Below are 18,136 nucleotides of genomic sequence, written 5' to 3' on the forward strand. Positions count from 1 at the left end.
GAGTGTGTGTTTGTATGTTTAGTATTTAGTATTTTATTAGGATCTCCATTAGCTGCTACTCTTCCTGGGGTCCTGAGTGTGTGTGTATGACACTACGTAGTGGGAGGAAAGCCGCTCTCTCTCTTCCTGTTCTACAGGTTATTTTAAGCCATCTCTGCTGGGTTGCCTTCATGTGTCGGCTGATAGGAGTATTGTCGTTCCATTGTCATTCCCAGCCGGTACAGATACTGTGTCTATCGGCATTTTGTCTGGTGGTAATGGGGCTGCCTTGGCAAACAGTGGTCATATCTTCCTGTGTGGTATCTCGTATACAAGAGGAGTTCTCTGATCCTGTTGCAGAATACACAGGGTTCCTCCCTCCCTATATTGACTGATACCATTCAATTCAATAATTTGAAAAAAGACAACACAAGTAAAAGTTGTGTCTGGTAAAATGTTAATGCTGTGAGTGCCAGGTCTCTCTCTGTTTAGAGACCTCAGTATCAAGCCCGTCTGTCAGTCTGGACATCATCACATCATATTGCAAGTCTCCATGTACTGGCTCCATACATGTTTCTGTGAAAACATACACACATAGTCACTGTTCTATTACCAATGTCAGTTAGGATTGGTAATATCTGACACACAAACAGGTGATATGTTGACTTTTGAACAGATCAGACTGAACATACCTAACTCTGTTCTCCCATCGACAACCGTTGGTGAGCAGGTAAGAGGTGAGGCGGGAGTTGTGGTCTTTGCCAGCGCCCCATTTATGCGCATGGCAGCGTAGATCAGCTCCTGGCCCCTAATCAAAGATACTGGTTGGTCACACACAAACACACACACACACAAAGCACTGGTTACATACATTATCACATTTAATATGATTAGCATGGTGGAACCTGATCGTTGCATTCACCTTTCTATTTCACTTCAGATGTCATGATATGTCATGTGAACTATAATGGTAAATGCAGTGATCAGGCTGGTTCCACTAGGCTAGGTTATGAAGGTCAATTGGGACAAAACTTGAAACTGTTTTGACCTTTGACCAGGTCAGATGTCACTAACTTCATTCAAGTTTCCTCCCTGTTCCATTTACAGGAATGCTCACAGCCAGGGCATGTCTGCGTGATGCTGAGCCTCCACTTGCTGGTAACCCTAACCTTAACCCTAACCTTAACCACACTGCTAACCTTGTGCCTAACCCCAGTCTTGTGTAGTCATGCCTCCAAAATCACGTCGTTGTCACACCTCCCTTGGAGATCTGGAGAATTTTGTATTAGCCAAAACGGTTTGAATTGACAGCTGTGTGTTCATCACTGTTTTCAGACTGGGTAGGACACATTTTGCAGAGTTTGATGATGCTGCCACCCCCGTGCTTCACGGTTGGAATGGTGTTCTTCGGCTTGCAAGCCTCCCCCTTTTTCCTCCAAACATAACGATGGTCATTATGGCCAAACAGTTCTATTTTTGTTTCATCAGACCAGTGGACATTTCTCCAAAAAGTACGATCTTTGTCTCCATGTGCAGTTGCTAACCGTAGTCTGTTTCTTTATGGCAGTTTTGGAGCAGTGGCTTCTTCCTTGCTGAGTGGCCTTTCAGGTTATGTCGATATAGGACTCGTTTTACTGTGGATATAGATACTTTTTCACTTGTTTCCTCCAGCATCTTCACAGGGTCCTTTGCTGTTGTTCTGGGATTGATTTGCACTTTTCGCACCAAAGTACGTTCATCTCTAGGAGACAGAACGTGTCTCCTTCCTGAGCGGTATGACAGCTGCGTGGTCCCATGGTGTTTATACTTGCGTACTGTTGTTTGTACAGATGAACGTGGTGCCTTCGGGCGTTTGGAAATTGCTCCCAAGGATGAACCAGACTTGTGGAGGTCTACAATTTGTTTTCTGAGGTCTTGGCTGATTTCTTTTGATTTTCCCATGATGTCAAGCAAAGAGGCACTGAGTTTAAAGGTTGGCCTTGAAATACATCCACAGGTACACCTCCAATTGACTCAAATGATGTCAATTAGCCTATCAGAAGCTTCTAAAGCCATGACAACATTTTCTGGAATTTTCCAAGCTGTTTAAATGCACAGTCTTTAAACTTAGTGTATGTAAACTTCTGACGCACTGGAATTGTGATACAGTGAATTATAAGTGAAATAATCTGTCTGTTAAGAATTGTTGGAAAAATGACTTGTATGATGCACAAAGTAGATGTCCTAACCAACTTGCCAAAACTATAGTTTGTTAACAAGAAATGTGTGGACTGGTTGAAAAACAAGTTTTAATGACGCCAACCTAAGTGTATGCAAACTTCCGACTTCAACTGTAAACTTATATTAAACACAATAAGTTACGACCTAACTAAGTTGTAATGAAGTAGCTAGCTAGTTATCGAGCTAGCTAGCTATGCTAATGTTAGCTAAACATTAGCTAGCCTCCCTCGCTAGCTAACGGTAGTTAGCCTGCCTAGCTTTATCAAAGGATAGGTACCTAGCTACTGTACATGACCAGCAATAACGTTATCTAACGTCGTTAGCTAAGTTATACCAGAGGTCATTATATACCAGTATCTCTGGTTATGCTCACCACCACCAGTCGTTGCACACCAAGCTAGCATTACTGGTGCATTCCCTCCAGTAATGATGCTAGGCTATGGAGGCATGGTCAATCCAGATTTTTTTTTTAACTAACCCAAGATAGACCACAGTTGTTTCCAATGGGACCACATTCGTTTCCAATGGGAGCATATTAATCACAGAACAAACAAGGAGGTGGGCGGAGCCAAGCATGAGCTAGCGAGATCCTATTGGTGCGTTCTAGTATGTATTTGCATATTTCCATTGGGGAATGCCTACTATGAGAAGTGCGCATGTGCAATAACTCAATTCACCCGTGCGCTCTTTCTAAACAACGCAATTTTAAAAAACTTTGGCGAAGGGTAAAGTCTACAGAGTTTAGTCCACTCTGGTCATAATAGATTCTAGTTTTGGGAACAGAAAAATGAATTGAGATAAAATGTTTAATCGCTGAGAAAATTTGCGAAATGTCGGCCAAAATTGGTCTCCCTCCATCTTCTCCCACTGCCAGCTACTGAGCTTCCTCTCATCACCATATTTGGCTTCAGATCTGCTGCACGCAAGCTTGTTCTTTTTTGTTTGGAACACAGCCCTGCATCCCCACCATCACACAGTTACTGTTGTTTTTTTTCGCAAGCCAAAAGCAGTCCCTTACAAATCGCAAACTGGGTCAGGTGGGCATAATTTGAAAGCTAACAGTATCTATTGCCAACATTACTTGCTAAGTTATCAAATACAATCTTTCAGTGTTATGCTTTCTTGTGCGTAGAGGATAGTCATGAGTGCATTTATTTATTTGATTTTATTTCACCTTTATTTAACCAGGTAGGCAAGTTGAGAACAAGTTCTCATTTACAATTGCGACCTGGCCAAGATAAAGCAAAGCAGTTCGACACATACAACAACACAGAGTTAAACATGGAGTAAAACAAACATACAGTCAATAATACAGTAGAAAAATAAGTCTATATACAATGTGAGCAAATGAGGTGAGATAAGGGAGGTAAAGGCAAAAAAAAGGCCATGGTGGCAAAGTAAATACAATATAGCAAGTAAAACACTGGAATGGTAGATTTGCAGTGGAAGAATGTGCAAAGTAGAGATAGAAATAATGGGGTGCAAAGGAGCTAAATAAATAAATACAGTAGGGGGAGAGGTAGTTGTTTGGGCTAAATTATAGATGGGCTATGTACAGGTGCAGTAATCTGTGAGCTGCTCTGACAGCTGGTGCATAAAGCTAGGGAGGGAGATAAGTGTTTCCAGTTTCAGAGATTTTTGTAGTTCGTTCCAGTGAATTAGCAGCAGAGAACTGGAAAGAGAGGCGGCCAAAGGAAGAATTGGTTTTGGGGGTTACCAGAGAGATATACCTGCTGGGGTGCGTGCTACAGGTGGGTGCTGCTATGGAAACAGCGAGCTGAGATAAGGGGGGACTTTACCTAGCAGGGTCTTGTAGATGACCTGGAGCCAGTGGGTTTGGCGACGAGTATAAAGCGAGGGCCAGCCAACGAGAGCGTACAGGTGGCAGTGGTGGGTAGTATATGTGGCTTTGGTGACAAAACGGATGGCACTGTGATAGACTGTATCCAATTTATTGAGTAGGGTATTGGAGGCTATTTTGTAAATGACCTGGAGGCCACGGAAGGAGAGTTGTATGGCATTGAAGCTTGTCTGGATTTGAAATGGTCGGTAATCTGTTTGTTGACTTGGCTTTCGAAGACCTTAGAAAGGCAGGGTAGGATAGATATAGGTCTGTAGCAGTTTGGGTCAAGAGTGTCCCCCCTTTTGAAGAGGGGGATGACAGCAGCTGCTTTCCAATCTTTGGGAATCTCAGACGACACGAAAGCGAGGTTGAACAGGCTAGTAATAGGTGTTGCAACAATTTTGGCAGATAATTCTAGAAAGAAAGGGTCCAGATTGTCTTGCCCGGCTGATTTGTAGGGGTTCAGATTTTGCAGCTCTTTCAGAACATCAGCTGACTGGATTTGGGAGAAGGAGAAATGGGGAAGGCTTGGTCGGGTTGCTGTGTGGGGTGCAGTGCTGTTGACCGGGGTAGGGGTAGCCAGGTGGAAAGCATGGCCAGCCGTAGAAAAATGCTTATTGAAATTCTCAATTCTAGTGGATTTATCAGTGGTGACAGTGTTTCTTATCCTCAGTGCAGTGGGCAGCTGGGAGGAGGTGTTCTTATTCTCCATGGACTTTACAGTGTCCCAGAACTTTTTTGAGTTTGTGTTGCAGGAAGCAAATTTCTGCTTGAAAACGCTAGCCTTGTCTTTTCATACTGCCTATGTATATTGGTTTCTAACTTCCCTGAAAAGTTGCATATCACGGGGGCTGTTCGATGCTAATGCAGAACGCCATAGGATGTTTTTGTGTTGGTTAAGGGCAGTCAGGTTTGGAGAGAACCAAGGGCTATATCTGTTCCTGGTTCTACATTTCTTGAATGGGGCATGCTTATTTATGATGGTGAAAAATAACCAGGCATCCTCTACTGACGGGATAAGGTCAATATCCTTCCAGGATACCCCGACCAGGTCGATTAGAAAGGCCTGCTCGCTGAAGTGTTTCAGGGAGCGTTTGATAGTGATGAGTGGAGGTCATTTGACCGCTGACCATTACGGATGCAGGCAATGAGGCAGTGATCGCTGAGATCTTGGTTGAAAACAGAAGAGGTGTATTTAGAGGGCAAGTTGGTTAGGATGATATCTATGAGGGTACCCGTGTTTACGGCTTTGGGGTGGTACCTGGTAGGTTCATTGATCATTTGTGTGAGATTGAGGGCATCAAGCTTAGATTGTAGGATGGCTGGGGTGTAAAGCATGTTCCAGTTTAGGTCGCCTAGCAGCACGAGCTCTGAAGATAGATGGGGGGCAATCAGTTCACATATGGTGTTCAGAGCACAGCTGGGGGCAGAGGGTGGTCTATAGCAGGTGGCAACGGTGAGAGACTTGTTTTTAGAGAGGTGGATTTTTAAAAGTAGAAGTTCAAATTGTTTGGGTACAGACCTGGATAGTAGGACAGAACTCTGCTGGCTATCTCTGCAGTAGATTCCAACACCGCCCACTTTGGCCGTTCTATCTTGTCTGAAAATGTTGTAGTTAGGGATGGAGATTTCAGAATTTTTGGTTGTCTTCCTAAGCCAGGATTCAGACACGGCTAGAACATCCGGGTTGGCAGTGTGCTAAAGCAGTTAATAAAACAAACTTAGGGAGGAGGCTTCTAATTTTAACTTGCATGAAACCAAGGCTATTACGGTTACAGAAGTCATCAAGAGAGAGCGCCTGGGGAATAGGAGTGGAGCTTGGCACTGCAGGGCCTGGATTCACCTCTACATCACCAGAGGAACAGAGGAGGAGTAGGATAAGGCTACAGCTAAAAGCTATGAGAATTGGTCGTCTAGTATGTCCGGAACAGAGAGTAAAAGGAGGATTCTGGGAGCGATAAAATTGCTTCAAGGTATAATGTACAGACAAAGATATGGTAGGATGTGAATACAGTGGACCTAGGTATTGAGTGATAATGAGAGAGATATTGTCTCTAGAAACATCATTGAAACCAGGTGATGGCATCGCATGTGTGGGTGGTGGAATTGAAAGGTTGGATATAAGGTATAATGAGCAGGGCTAGAGTGGGGCTACAGTGAAATAAGCCAATTAACACTAACCAGAACAGCAATGGACAGGGCATATTTACATTAAGGAGAGGCATGCTTAGTCGAGTGATCATAAGGGTCCAGTTAGTAGTGAGGTTGGTTGGGGTAACGGCGATTCAGACAGCTAGCCGGGCCATCGGTAGCAAGCTAGCATAGGATGGAGGTCTGTTTTTAGCCACCTTGTGCGTTTCCGTCGGTAGATTTGTGGGGTTCCGTGTGGTAGAGGGGATCAATCCAATTGGCAAAAATAGATATAGTTATAGTGACTCAAGAAAAATTGTCCGATAGATCTATTCAGATAGCAGCTGATAAGACAGCTAACGATTAGTGGGCCTCAGATGGATGTTCAGGTAACGTCGTGATGGATGGGCCAGTTGTACAACTCCCTTGGGAAGATAACGTCGGTAGTCCAGTCGTGAAGGCCCGGTGGGGCTCCGCGTCGGCAGTAAAACGGGTCCGGCTAGGTGATTGTAGCCCAGGAGTGGCTGATGGAACTCTTCAGCTGGCTAGCTCCGGAATAATTGATGTTTGTTCCGGGATCGACGTAAGCCACTAGTCACAAGGATAGCAGCTAGGTAGCTGCGAGATCCAGGTGTAAATGTTCAGAGCTTTCGGTTGAACTCCGGGGATATGGAGAGAAAAATAGGTCCGGTATGTTCTGGTCTGTGTCGCGTTGTACATAACTGCCGATAGGATAGTGGATGACCATCAACCGTGGTTAGCTGAAAACTAACGTTAGCCAGTAAACTGGCTAGCTTCTGGCTAGCTTCTGGCTAGCTTCTGGTTAGCTTCTGGTTAGCTTCTGGCTAGCTTCTGGTAAGCTTCTGACTAGCTTCTATTGTGGATTTCAGATTTGAGGTATAAAAAAATGGGTTGCAGGATTTAGGTGTTTGTTCCATGGCAATTTGTTTTACAAAAGGGTGAACATAGGCATATTCTGTTCAGAACAACCCAGGGTATGACGCCATGTCTTCTTTTTAACTGTACATCAAACACTGCAATTATAAATGTCGATACTGTAAATGAAAGTTTTGTTGTATGGAAATGTGAAGAGCACATTTGAACTCATGGGTGCGTGGTTTGCTTGTATGAATTCAAAGCCTTATTTATTATAATCCTCAGCGTTTCATCTTTCAGAACACATCCTCTCGATTTACTGCATTCCCCTCACTTAACTCAGACAACACCAAGATGTGCAAAAGTAATTCCTTTGGCGGGAAGGATGGGGGCATCTTCTTGCTGCAGGTGTTGCTCCCACTTACAGTTGAATACCATACAGCGCTGTAAAGCAAAGACTTTTTAAAGCAGAGCTCTGACATCAGGTATAGCAGGGGTAGGCAACGCTGATCATGGAGAGGAGCAGGATTTTCACCTGACCAACTTAGCCAATTGATCAGTTCAGTGATTGCCTAAATTCAACACTCCTGATCTTCCAGGTCAGTTAAACCAAAAACAATGAATTGCCTGCAGCACTCCAGGATCAGGGTTGCCTAGCCCTGATGTATAGCATGTTACTGTACACAGACACTGTGTTCCTATTTATGCGCTTGTCAGAGACCAAATCTGCCATTTTGTAAAGGGGAAATGGTTCTACCTGGAACCAAAAGAGTTCTACCTGGAACCAAAAGGATTCTTCAAAGGGTTCTCCTATGGCCCTCAAACTCGAAGCCTCGAAGCCAGTTCCACTGCATTTTTTCATTGTTCCCCTCTAATCAAGGACTGATTTAAAGACCTGGGAAACCAGGTGTGTACAATTAATTATCAGGTAGAACAGAAAAGCAGCAGGCTCCGGACCTCGTAGGCTAAGACTTGAGTACCCCTGTCCTATGGGGACATCTGAAGAACCCTCTTAGGTTCTTGTTTTTCTAAGAGGATAGGTTATGTGTGCTCTTGGGACATGTAGTCTTTGTGTGCAGGACAATGACTGACTTCTTCACAAGCTATCCAATCCCACAAAATGCCACTCAATAGTAAACCTCATTGTGGCTTAATCCCTTTTCCTCTCCACAGACAGACACAATCTGTCGGCAATTTAAAAATAAAAAAACAGACGCTCAGCCTGCTGCCTAAATGACCTGTCTCCTCTACTCTCTCTCCTCCAATTATAATCATCCCTCCTTGCTTTCACCCCTTCATCTCCATCCTCTCCTCACCGCCACCGCTTGATGCTTGTTATCACACCTAGAGAACAGCCTCCCTTTGACAGGCGCCTTAATTCAAATGTTTAGCCACCACGTCTAGCTAGAATTGAATCCGGCTCTATTTGTGTTGATGCTGTTCTGAAGACGGACCAGCCATCAGAAAGCAGTCATAACGCCTTTAGGCCTGAGAGGGGAAAAAGCGTGAGAGAGGGGAAAACCTTTCTAATGTTGAGTTGCACCCTTTTATTGTCACATACACTGGATAGGTGCAAGCGATGTGTTGTTTTACAGGGTCAGCCATAGAAGTACAGCACCCTTGGAGCAAATAAGTTGTTGTTTTTATTTTTTTAAACTTTTTTTTACTAGGCAGGTCAGTTAAGAACAAATTCTTATTTACAATGATGGCCTACCCCGGCCAAACCCAGACGACACTGGGCCAATTGTGCGCCGCCCAATCACGGCCGGTTGTGATTCAGCCTGGAATCGAACCAGGGTCTGCAGTGATGCCTCTAGCACTGAGATGCAGTGCCTTAGACCGCTACGCCACTTGGGAGCCCCTAAAGTGCCTTGTTCAAGGGCACATCGACAGATTTCGTTCACCTTGACGGCTCAGGTATTCAAACTGGCGCCACGCTCTAACCACTAGGCAACCTTCCACCCAATAAACTTGTCTCTCAGTCCTGACCAAACCATTCCTCTGAATTTTTACAGTGTAAAGTGGGGATTTGGGAAAGTTTGCATTAGATTTGCGTCATGAGAGATCGTCCGGTCAGCTAATCGCTCCTCTGTGACTAGCGTATGTAAAATAGCCAGAGAAGAGATGGAGACGGATGTGGTGTAGAATTGGAGCGAGCCCCACTTATCACATTAGTTGTTGGGGCCTGAGTGAATTTGAACTTGATGATATAGAATGTGTGATGTTTTTCTGTGTTGTGAATGTTTACTAAGTTTTCAACAGCATTTTCTCTGATTTCATTAATACAGTCATATTCACCACCCCTGTAGATAAAGTAAACAATGACCATAATCATTTTCATTCCTTTTAATCAGGCATTTATGCACTTATGCTGAAACCCCTCAACAAGATCATCCTACCAAGTGCTGGTGACCTGAAGACCTTAAGTTACCATAATAGGCACTCAATGAGCACCAAGACGATTTTGTTTTGTTTGTTTTTTGTTACCTTTTTCCAGGAGTAATATACTGTCTTATGAATTACTTGAAGTTATGTGTAATGGCCTACGGGATGAATTTGGCAGTGTCAGAATTTGGCCTAGTTCGGTAGTCTTCTGCTGGGTTGTCTTCATGTCTCGTCTGATAGGAGTAAACACACGGTGACATGAGTTAATACGCAGTAGGGTAGAGGTGAACTCCTCAGGGACAGTACACAGACACTGGAATTAGTGTGCGTGTGTGTGTGTGTGTGTGTGTGTGTGTGTGTGTGTGTGTGTGTGTGTGTGTGTGTGTGTGTGTGTGTGTGTGTGTGTGTGTGTGTGTGTGTGTGTGTGTGTGTGTGTGTGTGTGTGTGTGTGTGAAGAGAGAAATGCATGCAAATGCATAGTGTGTGTGGTCTCTTCTTCGTTTTCCACAAATAATAATGGCTCTATCCATCCTCCACGTCCAGTCCTGCATGTGTGCCGATTAACCTTTTACTGCAGTGAGCTAAATCAAGGTCACATAGAGTGTTTCTTGGTTGTCTTAAACAAATCTACTTTGAAACAAAAGTATACACCTCACAAACATGGTTATGGGTTTGAGAAAAGAAGACACCTGTGCCATGTCAGATATAGAGTTAAAATGTATTACATTTTGAGTTTGCGTCCCAATATTGCACTTTATACACAGAAAACTGAAATATAACAAAACCGTTTGACATAGAAACACCAGATTTTCGGCAGCTTTAAAAAAAAATTAAAAAATATATAAAAAAATATGAATAACATTCCACCCATGAGGCCACTAGGTCATTTGACAGCAGGAAAGGGATACAACACATGTGGGTTCAGTCAGAACACACAACGCTGCAGGACCAGAATAAAAGCAAGGAAATCTAATAAAGGGGAAACAGAGCATCCTGTTTATCTCTCCCATCTGGGCCCCCTCGCCCTCTGCCTCTGTCATACAGAGAACAGCACAGCAGAGCAGCACCCTCCCCTCTTCAATCAGTTCTACCCTCACACTTGGTCTCTGTCTTGTTGCGTCTAATCCTACCTAGTGTGCTGGTTGCAATTAAGTTATTATGAGGTGTTTCGTGACGTCACGTTCAGGTTGTTTACTAGTTATAAAAGGACATTTTTGAGACATCTTTAAAGCTCTTTAAAGATCTTTAAATCTGGTAATCTGACCAGATCGTCTGGATGACGCCATGAAAAAATAAGTCTCGAGATCGCATCTCTACAACCAGAAAACTGGTTTACAACCAGATAACAGTGTCATTAGGCTACATTTTGTCAGCTAGTTAGGCCTACATCTCTACTCTTGTATTTTGTCCCTCCTCAAAACTGCTGTATCCATTTAAATTGGTTTCTTTCTGTTCCTCTCTCTCCAGGCTCACAGTCGTATTGTTTATTTTGCTCTCTTTTATTTTATTACCCCTTTTCTGTACCTGTCTATCTTCTTTATCTTGTTCATCTTGTACTCTTGTTACGATCTTGCTCCTTTACTTTTACGGTCTGTCTGGCTACTTTGTCTTGTCTATCTTGTCTTTTCATTACGCCATCTGTTTCTCCTTCCTTCTCCCCATTGGTCTGTTCCTCTAAGCTTGCTTTCCCTCTTTCTCTTTATCGACGTTCCCCCGCCTTCTGAGGTCTCTTTTTTTGTGTGTTTTTTTTTGCTATCCATTCCCACTCTATTTCTCCCTGTCTCTTCTCCTTTTCCTTTCTAATATTACACAGTGGGCTCACTCTCTCTGACCCGCCACCCGCCACCTACCCCCAACCGAAAACTGCCAGCAACTCGGCCTCAATGTAACCTCAACTTTCTCCAACTTTACTATCACATCCTTAAAATGTATTTTAGGCTTTCATTGCGTCAAACACCACAGTCTCTTTTTATTCCCCCCACCCCCCTCTCCTTTTTCTCCCCTCATTATTGGCTTGCTCTAGCTGGCAGAGTGTTTGATATCAAAGGCAGCTCGGACTCACAGAGCAAAGAGCAGACACACACAGTCAGGCCACCAGAGCCAGAGCCATGTCAGCTGCTCCTGATTGGCACAAAATGGACGCAGGTCGCCTAGTCACCCTCATCAGTGGGAAGGAAAACAAAGGCAGTACTGTGATGTCAGTCTGTCAGTCATAGATATAGTGTCCTTCTTATCCCAGTGTGGGATAAGAAGGTGTACAGTAATAGTGTATACTACCATTCAAAAGTTTGGGGTCACTTAGAAATGTCTTTGTTTTTGAAAGAAAAGCACATTTTCTTGTCCATTAAAATAACATTAAATTCATCAGAAATACAGTCTAGACATTGTTAATATTGTAAATGACTATTGTAGCTGGAAATGGCAGATTTTTTTATTTATCTACATAGGCGTACAGAGGCCCATTATCAGCAACCATCACTCCTGCGTTCCAATGGCACGTTGTGTTAGCTAATCCAAGTATATCCTTTTTAAAGGCTAATTGATCATTAGAAAACCCTTTTGCAAATATGTTAGCACAGCTAAAAACTGTTGTTCTGATTAAAGAAGCAATAAAACTGGCCTTTAGACTAGTTGAGTATCTGGAGCATCAGCATTTGTGGGTTCGATTACAGGCTCAAAATGGCCAGGACAACTGAGCAAGAGGACAAGTACATTAGTGTCAAGTCCTCAACGGACAGCTTCATCAAACAGTACCCGTAAAACACCAGTGTCAAGGTCAACAGTGATGAGGCGACTCCAGGATGCTGGCCTTCTATGCAGTAGTATATATATATATATTTTTTTTTGTGTGTGTTCTTAAAATAACATATTCATTACCATAATTTGCATCAAAACATAAACTTATTGGTACGCTTTAGCAATTGTCACTACAATTGTGTAAATCAAGTCAAATGTGCTTTATTTACAGTGCAGCAGGTACTCATACACTTCCTAACTCATACACTGAATGAGTAGATCATTTGGTAATTTATTGGTTGACCTTATGGGCATCAGGTATTTTTTTATTTAACCTTAAATTAACTAGGCAAGTCAGTTAAGAAAAAATCTTGTTTACAATGACAGCCTACTGGGGAACAGTGGGTTAACTGCCTTGTTCAGGGGCAGAATTACATATTGTTACTTTGTCAGCTCTGGGATTCGATCTTTTGGTTACTGGCCCAACGCTCTAACCACTAGGCTCGAGACGGGGTTAGAGCTGTTGGACCTGTAACCGAAAGATTGCTCGTTCAAATACTGGAGCCAACAAGGTAGAACTAAATGAAAACTGTCGCTGTGCCCTTGAGCAAGGCACATAGCTCTAATTGCTCCAGGGACACGTTACAATGGCGACCCTGGCCATGACCCCACTCCCTGCGTTTGTCTCTGTGGGAGTTGGGAGATGCAACTCCCACAGAGTATACAGAGTATGCAAAAAAAATTCCTTCTGTCACACCTCTGAGAAGCAGAGGCTCTGTTGTCTTTACAGGTCTGATATCTGTTTGGAGGGTAACTTTACAGTAATATTATGGTAGAACTATAGTGGTATTGCCCGAGAAGCTGGTGTTTAGAGGATATATTGGCTTGGGTGTTGTTAGGCCCGAGACGAAGCCAAGGTTTGGTTTCGAAGGCATTATCACTTTTATACAACGGGTTACCAACATATTCAAATAATGATTGACATATCTTTATAAAAAAAACATTATTTTGGGCCTCCCAAGTGGTGCAGTGGTCTAAGGCACTGTATCACAGTGTTAGAGGTTTTACTATAGATCCGGGTTCATTCCCGGGCTGTGCCAAAACTGTCCGTGGCCGTGAATCCCATAGCATGGCGCACAATTGGCCCAGCGTTGTCCGGGTTAGGTGAGGGTTTGGCCGGGGGGGGCTTTACATTGCTCTTCGCGCTTTAGCGCCTCCTTATGGGGGGCCGGGTGCCTGCAGGCTGACACCAGTCACCAGTTGAACGGTGTTTCCTCCGACACATTGTTGAGGCTGGCTTCCCAGTTAAGCTGGCGGGTGTTATGGAGCGCGGTTTTGCGGGTCGTGTTTCAGAGGACGCATGACTCCACCACCGCCTCTCTCGAGCCTGTTAGGGAGTTGAAGCTATGAGACAAGATCGAAATTGGGGAGAAAAAGAGGGTAAAATATTAATATTATTTCATCCTTCCATGAGGTATAGTCCCGACACAAATCTAAGGTTGCTACCCAAGCTGGCTGGTCATTTGTTCTATTGGTTCGGTTGACCCAGTCGTTAAGTCTTTTTGTTGTGCATCTATGGACGTTCATTGTTCATACTAAATGTTCTATTGCCACACTGGCTGGCAATGTTCTTATCCCTTGCTTGCTAGTTGGCCAACTATGGCTAACTTATGGTCAGAATAACAGCAAAGTAGCTGCATTTGCATTAGTTTAAGCTGTTTTCTAGTGACATTTATTTGGACACATCCATAACAATGAGCTAATGATGCATGATTTCATCTGGCATAGAACATGTGCTCTCTCATCAGGACACTATTGTTTAGAGGAGCTAGCCAACAACACAGCTAACACAATCACTTCAAACTGAAGCTGGAAAGACTGCAAACTAGCCGCGTTTTGTTTAGTTTGGCCTGTTTTCTATTGACATTTCTTTGTATATATCCATAAAAATGATGCTGATTCATGATTTTGACTGGCTGAAAAAAGCTTCCTGCCTGTCTGTCTCGCCCCGACTCTCAACCCCTATACGTTCATTACTATGGGACAGCTGGAGATCGAATTTCAGTATTGAAACAATGTTGAACATTTCAGAGACAGACAGCATGGTTTATAAAATCTCCGCTATTGAAATCCAGTTGCTAGTCTACAAGAAATGTGAGATCATGTCTAGATGCTTTTTACAGTGGAGTTTATAAATTGCCTGACTGGGCTGATGACACAGTGGATCGCTCAGTGAGATGGAACAGAGGAAGTAGGCATTTCAACGCCATAGCTTTAGCCGGTGGTAACTTGTGGAATAGACACCATCTGGAATGTGGTTTTAACCAATCAGCGTCCAGTATTAGACCCACCTGTTATATAATGGTCAAAAACCACTCAGATATTACAAAAGGTCTTAGATTCATTGTCTCTTTCTCGTATGTTCCAGACCTGTACTGGTGAGATACTTACAATCTTTCTTTCTCTTTACCTCTCTCATGAGCTATGGTTTCTTTGTCTCTCCCTTTCTCTCGCTGATCATGCTTAGAATAATGCTTTGTTAATATCAGTATTGCCTTGTAACTTGAACATTAGGCCTGGTATGTGAATCCGTTCATTTTACAAAGTAATTAAATACACTTTTCCATTCTCAGACATTTCTTCATTGCCTATTACAGTAACTCAACTATAGCATTCTATTACTGTAACTCAACTATAGAGTTCTATTACTGTAACTCAACTATAGAGTTCTATTACTGTAACTCAACTATAGAGTTCTATTACTGTAACTCAACTATAGTGTTCTATTACTGTAACTCAACTATAGTGTTCTATTACTGTAACTCAACTATAGAGTTCTATTGCTGTAACTCAACTATAGAGGTCTATTACTGTAACTCAACTATAGTGTTCTATTACAGTAACTCAACTATAGAGTTCTATTACTGTAACTCAACTATAGAGTTCTATTACAGTAACTCAACTATAGAGTTCTATTGCTGTAACTCAACTATAGAGTTCTATTACTGTAACTCAACTATAGTGTTCTATTACAGTAACTCAACTATAGTGTTCTATTGCTGTAACTCAACTATAGAGTTCTATTACTGTAACTCAACTATTTTACAAAGTAATTAAATACACTTTTCCATTCTCAGACATTTCTTCATTGCCTATTACAGTAACTCAACTATAGTGTTCTATTACTGTAACTCAAGTATAGAGTTCTATTACTGTAACTTAACTATAGTGTTCTATTACTGTAACTCAAGTATAGAGTTCTATTACTGTAACTTAACTATAGAGTTCTAACTCAACTATAGTGTTCTATTACTGGAACTCAACTATAGTGTTCTATTACTGTAACTCAACTATAGAGTTCTATTACTGTAACTCAACTATAGTGTTCTATTACTGTAACTCAACTATAGTGTTCTATTACTGTAACTCAACTATAGAGTTCTATTACTGTAACTCAACTATAGAGTTCTATTACTGTAACTCAACTATAGTGTTCTATTACTGTAACTCAACTATAGTGTTCTATTACTGTAACTCAACTATAGAGTTCTATTACTGTAACTCAACTATAGAGTTCTATTACTGTAACTCAACTATAGAGTTCTATTACTGTAACTCAACTATAGTGTTCTATTACTGTAACTCAACTATAGAGTTCTATTGCTGTAACTCAACTATAGAGTTCTATTACTGTAACTCAACTATAGAGTTCTATTACTGTAACTCAACTTTAGAGTTCTATTACTGTAACTCAACTATAGAGTTCTATTACTGTAACTCAACTATAGTGTTCTATTACTGTAACTCAACTATAGAGTTCTATTACTGTAACTCAACTATAGAGTTCTATTACTGTAACTCAACTATAGAGTTCTATTACTGTAACTCAACTATAGAGTTCTATTACTGTAACTCAACTATAGTGTTCTATTACTGTAACTCAACTATAGAGTTCTATTACTGTAACTCAACTATAGAGTTATATTACTGTAACTCAACTATAGAGTTCTATTACTGTAACTCAACTATAGTGTTCTATTACTGTAACGCAACTATAGAGTTCTATTGCTGTAACTCAACTATAGAGTTCTATTACTGTAACTCAACTATAGTGTTCTATTACTGTAACTCAACTATAGAGTTCTATTACTGTAACTCAACTATAGTGTTCTATTACTGTAACTCAACTATAGAGTTCTATTACAGTAACTCAACTATAGAGTTCTATTACTGTAACTCAACTATAGAGTTCTATTACTGTAACTCAACTATAATGTTCTATTACTGTAACTCAACTATAGAGTTCTATTACTGTAACTCAACTATAGTGTTCTATTACTGTAACTCAACTATAGAGTTCTATTACAGTAACTCAACTATAGAGTTCTATTACTGTAACTCAACTATAGAGTTCTATTACTGTAACTCAACTATAATGTTCTATTACTGTAACTCAACTATAGAGTTCTATTACTGTAACTCAACTATAGAGTTATATTACAGTAACTCAACTATAGAGTTCTATTACTGTAACTAAACTATAGTGTTCTATTACTGTAACTCAACTATAGAGTTCTATTACTGTAACTAAACTATAGTGTTCTATTACTGTAACTCAACTATAGAGTTCTATTACTGTAACTCAACAATAGTGTTCTATTACTGTAACTCAACTATAGTGTTCTATTACTGTAACTATAGTGTTATATTACTGTAACTCAACTATAGAGTTATATTACTGTAACTCAACAATAGTGTTATATTACTGTAACTCAACTATAGGGTTCAATTACTGTAACTCAACTATAGAGTTATATTACTGTAATAGAGTTCTATTACTGTAACTCAACTATAGAGTTATATTACTGTAACTCAACTATAGAGTTCTATTATTGTAACTCAACTATAGTGTTCTATTACTGTAACTCAACTGTAGAGTTATATTACTGTACTTCAACTATAGTGTTCTATTACTGTAACTCAACTATAGTTATATTACTGTAATAGAGTTATATTACTGTAATTCAATTATAGAGTTATATTACCATAATTTGCAAATAAATTCATTAACAATCCTACAATGTGATTTTCTGGAATTTCTTTTCTCATTTTGTCTGTCATAGTTGAAGTGTACCTCTGATGAAAATTACAGGCCTCTCTCATCTTTTTGGGAGAACTTGCACAATTGGTGGCTGACTAAATACTTTTTTGCCCCACTGTGTATATATATATATATATATATATATATGATCATTATTATCTCACTACAAAGGTATTTGATAGTGGAGGTCAGAAGTCAACTTCAGAACAGCAATAAACAACCATGGGTCACATTACTCTAAGTGGTCTGAGCCTGACGTCACCACTCTATCTATTCTCTTCAGCAACGGCCAAACTGGTCTGTCTGTGAATCATGGCTGTGAGCTTCCATTCGCAATGGAGTGACAGCCTCTAGGGACTCTGGATCAGTTTCTGCATCTTTTACTACTTAACCTATTTACTAAGACTAATGTCCCTTTTGCAGTACCTCCAAAACCCTTTTTTTTTACTAGGTGTTAAAAGGCTCTAAATGGGGTTTTGTAATGAGGACTTATGGGTGTAGGTGAAACAGTTTACAGGGGCACATTGGTAGAGCTGTCCTTCAGAAAAGGAAACATTATTTTGCAGTTCATGGCAGCACGGTTTTAGAGTGTGATCATTCAGCTGACTTCAGGGTTTGTTTTGGATCCAGTCTGGTTCTTTTCTATTGAGAACAAGTGTCAACATTTTGCAAACTTAACAAAGCAAAACAAACTGCACTCGATCCTCATGACCCAAGAATCTGACAACAGTTCAGCTCCTGCATTGATAAAAAAATATTTCCAAAACACCCTTGGCGCCTGTTTATTATTTTTGATTAAGTCTTCGAAGCTGGTTAGATGTGGTTATTGAATCAATTCAACCCTGTGGGAAGTGGGCTAAACCCTA

The 18,136-nt window shown here is 41.2% G+C and overlaps 1 protein-coding gene and 1 long non-coding RNA gene across 3 annotated transcripts in view; one reads left to right on the top strand and one right to left on the bottom strand.

Moving 5' to 3' along the window:
* The window catches only part of LOC109907461 (atrial natriuretic peptide receptor 1-like), a 117,500-nt gene that overhangs the window by 66,070 nt on the left and 33,294 nt on the right, over nt 1-18,136 (top strand). The window lies entirely within an intron of this gene.
* LOC109907462 (uncharacterized) lies at nt 32-2,690 on the bottom strand. Its single transcript, XR_002257548.2, has 3 exons — nt 2,573-2,690; nt 672-800; nt 32-555 (listed from the first exon to the last, which is right to left on the bottom strand). It is a non-coding gene; the product is annotated as an uncharacterized LOC109907462 (long non-coding RNA).

This window comes from Oncorhynchus kisutch, linkage group LG17, assembly GCF_002021735.2.
Source record: "Oncorhynchus kisutch isolate 150728-3 linkage group LG17, Okis_V2, whole genome shotgun sequence".
In the NCBI taxonomy this organism is placed as follows: domain Eukaryota; kingdom Metazoa; phylum Chordata; class Actinopteri; order Salmoniformes; family Salmonidae; genus Oncorhynchus; species Oncorhynchus kisutch.